Source organism: Rattus rattus, chromosome 3 (genome assembly GCF_011064425.1).
Source record: "Rattus rattus isolate New Zealand chromosome 3, Rrattus_CSIRO_v1, whole genome shotgun sequence".
Lineage (NCBI taxonomy): Eukaryota > Metazoa > Chordata > Mammalia > Rodentia > Muridae > Rattus > Rattus rattus.
In genome coordinates, this window is record NC_046156.1 from 74,692,334 (window position 1) to 74,697,484 (window position 5,151).

At 47.4% G+C, this 5,151-nt stretch overlaps 1 pseudogene; it reads right to left on the bottom strand.

The window, feature by feature from the left end:
• Window positions 1–4,342: 4,342 nt before the first annotated feature.
• Window positions 4,343–4,460, bottom strand: LOC116897592 (annotated as a pseudogene).
• Window positions 4,461–5,151: the final 691 nt, after the last annotated feature.

The window sequence follows — 5,151 nt, forward strand, 5'->3', positions numbered from 1 at the left end:
CTCAGGATGATATTTTCCAGTTCCAACCATTTGCCTATGAACTTCATGAAGTCATTGTTTTTGATAGAGGAGTAGTACTCCATTGTGTAGGTGTACCGCATTTTCTGTATCCATTCCTCTGTTGAAGGGCATCTGGGTTCTTTCCAGCTTCTGGCTATTATAAATAAGGCTGCGATGAACATAGTGGAGCACGTGTCTTTTTTATATGTTGGGGCATCTTTTGGGTATATGCCCAGGAGAGGTATAGCCGAATCCTCAGGCAGTTCAATGTCCAATTTTCTGAGGAACCTCCAGACTGATTTCCAGAATGGTTGTACCAGTCTGTGGTCCTACCAATAATGGAGGAGTGTTCCTCTTTCTCCACATCCTCGCCAGTATCTGCTGTCACCTGAGTTTTGATCTTAGCCATTCTGACTGGTATGAGGTGGATTTCAGGGTTGTTTTGATTTGCATTTCCCTTTTGACTAAGGCAGCTATTAATTAATGAGCAAAAACAGAACATCAAGAGTAAAACAGATTTTTTTCTCAGAAACAATTTCGGTAAGGTAAAGTTTGAAAAATTGGGACTATTAGCTTAAATGACTATATCTAATATTTAGAAACATGAGTGAGTACATATTTTTGTGAATATCAAATATTTCCACCTATATCCCTGGATTATACAGTAAATGCATTTTAAATTGTCAGGATACATAAAGAGATACATACATAATTCTGAGTTTTATTCCCCCAAAAGAAATGACAAATTTATTTATTTAAAGTAATAAATAGCTTACATGTAATACAGACTGAATTGACAAAGAAGGCTTTCCTTCTTCTGATGATGGATCAATCTCTAGGCCACCACTTAGTGACAGCAGTAAGCATGCTTCTTAGCATTATTCTATTTAAAGACAGATTGCTTGGAGGCACATTTGTAAAGCAAGACATTGAGGGATGGTTTTGTGCACTGTGTATTCAGATGCTGATTACTGTGCCCCGAGATCTGGTTGCAGTCTGGACTTCGGCATTGTTGTTATCCTTGGAGCATCTCTTGTCTCAATGTTCTGTAAAATCATTTTCTGTCCCCCCTGATGGGTTACTAAAGCACTGATTCAGCCAAAGCTGGGCAGGAGAGAAGAGGCAGGGCTTCCCAGCCCAGTGAGAGGGTCTCAGGTGGAGATCAGCGTGAGAGGAATTTGCCAGGAGAGATTAGCCATGGGAGATTCTCCATGAGGCATTCACCATGAGCTGGTCACCAAGGCGGTCACCAAGAGGACACAGATGAAGAAGCTGGTGCCAAAGCAAGGCTGTGTCAGGGTTTCCATTGCTGTAAGAGACACCATAACCTAGGCTATTCTTATAAAGAAAAACATTTAATTGGGGCTGGCTTGCATTTCAGAGGTTCAGTCCCTTATCATCATAGCAGGAAGCATGACGGCTTGCAGGTAGGCACGGGGCTGGAGAAGGAGCGGAGAGTTCTGCATCGTGATCTGAAGGCAGCCAGGAGGTGACTGTCTTTCAGAGGTAGCCAGGAGGTGACTGTCTTTCAGAGGTAGCCAGGAGGTGACTGTCTTTCAGAGGTAGCCAGGAGGTGACTGTCTTTCGGAGGTGGCCAGGAGGTGACTGTCTTTCAGAGGTAGCCAGGAGGTGACTGTCTTTCAGAGGTAGCCAGGAGGTGACTGTCTTTCGGAGGTGGCCAGGAGGTGACTGTCTTTCAGAGGTAGCCAGGAGGTGACTGTCTTTCGGAGGTGGCCAGGAGGTGACTGTCTTTCAGAGGTGGCCAGGAGGCTCTGATTCTACACTGGGCAGAGCTTGAGCACTAGCAGACCTCAAATCCCACCTACACAGTGACTCACTTATTCCAACAAGGCCACACCTCCTAGTGGTGCCATATCCCATGGGACAAGCATTTGAACACATGAGTCTATGAGAGCCAAACCTATTGAAACCACCACAGAGACCAAAGTGGCGGCTAATGCCACATGGTGGGGAAATGGATGGGAAGTAGGCCAGGCCAGCATGGTCAGGTCAGAATAGTTTAGAACCTGCCCAGTGTAGTGCCAGGAACCTGTAATAAATATACCAGGTCTCCATGTCATTTATTTGGGAGATAAAAGTGGCAACAGAAAAGCTCCTGAATTATCTTCTACGGCAGGGTAACCAAATTAAATGCGTTTTAACAAATATTGGCTTTTGGAATTTCTTAGAAAACATTCACAAGCATTTCCCAGCCTATGAACAACCTCTTTCTCTTCTCTAGTCTTGAAGACTCTCACCCCCACCCCCGCTTCTCTCTCAACAGTCTGCTTTAGTGCAAGAGCCCTTATACTTCTTGTAAAAGTGCAGGCACTGGTCCCGGAGCTCTCCATGTGGTTAGAGGTTAGATTATATTCCCAATGCATAGGTCGCATGGCATCCTCCTTTAATGAAGGAACATGGGTGAATAGGGTATAGACCCTGGAATCAGCTTTTGCTAAGAGGAAGAACTGAATACCAGGGTAAAGGGAATGGTCAATTAAACTAGCATGCAGCTCCCATATCAGTCAAACGGTTCCCTTGTTTACAACATCCTCATACGTCAGTTTGGGAGACACTGAAGGCAGAGTAACTGCTATTTGACCCTCTATTGTCTGAGGCATTCAGGTATCTGAGCTGGTCAGCCCATCTGCCCTCCTGCCCTCATGTGCTTGGAGCTCTCACCAGCAGCCTGAGCTACCAGGGCAGGTTCTACCCTCCTGCCCACACGAGAAGTAGGGCCTGCTTTCCTGAATGATACACGGCCAGTTCTCCCACTCTCATGACCCCAGGGGCTAGCTGCCATAGATGGTGAGGTGAGGGAGGGGAGGAGGGCATCTCTCCCTCATCCCTGCCCCTGTGCAGCAGAGAAGAGGCAGGGCCAGCTCTCCTGCACTTAGTCCCTTAGGACTGGCTCAGCTACAGTCCCCACATCCAGGGCCAGCTCTACTATTGCCTAGGCGTTGTCTAGTGCCCGCTCTCCTGAGTGCTACAGCAGGTGAGGGCAGGGATAGCCCTCCTGTTCTCATGAGTCTAAGGCCTGCTCTCCACCTGACATAGGTGGCAAGGGCCAAGGATTGGGGAGGACAACTCCTTGCCCACGTTGCCTCATGGCAGACTACTTGTGGGGATAGATCCCTTTGCCCTGGCCATGAGGGTCAGCTATCCTGTGTTACCCAGGTGAGATGTAGGGCCTGCTCTTCTGTTCTCATGATCCTATCAGGGCCAGTTCCCTTTCACTACACAGGTGTTGAGGGCTCAGGTGGGGGCAGTATTTCCCTACTGCACAGCAGACAGAGCTAGGGCAAGCTCTCTCATGCTCATGTCCTTGGGGCTGACTCGCCTACATCCCCTATATCCAGGTGAGGTGCTCAGGTGAGGTGCAGGAGCCATTCTCCTCAGTGCTCCAGTAGGTCAGGGCCAGCTCTCCCTCTCTGATGACCTCAGGGACAGATTTCCTGTTTGTCATAAGTGACAAGGGACAAGAGGAGGTGGGGCAACTTTCCCTTGCCTATGTCACTGCACCCCAGAGAAGCGACGGGGCCAGCTCTTACATGCTTATGCTCTGGGGATCTGCTTACCTGCGACTCCTGCCTGCAATGTGTATGGGCTGCTCTCCTGAGTTCTGAAGCTGACTAAGGGCTCCTGCTGCCATGCCCTCAGGGCCAGCTCTCCCATAATGTCCTTGGGTGGCAATACACACTAGGGACATCTGCCTGTGGTAACAGACCCTTGCTGCTGCAGGCTGTGGACCCAGATGTGGCACCTGCTGGCAGCACAGGCCATCCCCACCATGATCCCCGATGGCTACTCACAGCAGGCTGTTCATTACTACCCTCAAGTCTAGGGTTTTGTCTCTCTTCATGGTGCCTACATCCTTCTGCTTCCTTTTCTTTCCCATTTCTCCACCAATTACATGTTTCTCTAGGTGGTGTCTAGGGTCTCTGAGTGTCTCAGGAGTGCTATGCCCCACTCATGCATTGTGACACTGGGCAGGGGCCATCTTGGGCATGGTCTGTCCCCTAGGCCTGCATGGTGTCAGGCTGGTGGTCATCTCAGGCTAGCTTCCTGTCCAGGCCCCATGGCTCCAGTCTGGTGGTCATCTCAGGCTCACTCCTTACCTAGGCCTGCCCTAGTAACCCCACGTGAGGGCCATCTGTCTCAGGCTCACTCCCACTCAGGGCCCAAGGTTCCAGATGGGGCTCTTCAGTCTGTGGCTCGCTCCCTACCCTGGAAACCTGTCCCAGGCTGCATGGTGTTGGAGTGATTGTTGTCTTGGGCTAGCTCCTTGTTCTGGACCCCTGGCACTAGATTGGTGGTCATCTCAGGCTCACTTTTTTCACGAAGTGTTAGGGTACTAATCATTCAGACGTTCACAGGTCAGAACACTGAGTATCGTATCCCTTCTCCTCTCTGCCACCTACTGATGCACCTGTGACACAGTAGCACTCCCGTGAGACAGGTAAATCATTAAGCCGTTATCATCACACATATGTTGTTTTTAAGTCCTATTTTTCACACTGATTATGGTTTTGTCTTCATCTGTTATTTTCTATTCTCAGGACAAAAATTATCGTACAAAACTCCATCCTAATCCAAAATATCTTGGAGGCCTGCTGTTGCTTCCTTTATGTAGGGAAAGTAAAATAAAACAAAAACATCTTAAAGTCTTACTGTTGTCTCCTTAGTCTAAAAAAAGAAGGAGCTATAACGACAAGCAGAGGGCTCCATAGGACTAAGAAGTTTTATGGGTATTTCCACAGTTGGTTTATACCACATGGTCACCTTAACTAAGATAGTGGTAAAGTCACATATTCTTTATTTCATTTCAGTAAAGATGGCTGCTGGCAATGTGGTTGTTTCCATCCAGTGAGGTCAGCAGCCAAGATGTTGACCATTCACGTGGTACTCCATCAGGCACACACCATTCTCCTAAACAAGAATTGAATGCAATTTGCATACATGGTATATTATAGCAAATTAAAATGTACACATAGACTTTTAACTATTAACCCTTTTCGTTATAGATTTTAATCTAACTTTTAATTTTATAGATACTTCTTTAAATTATACTCAATACAATGTACATTCACCTGCATTTCACTTCCTGGAAATAAGAAGCCAAGAACCTGAAATATCTGGTCCAGACACTGA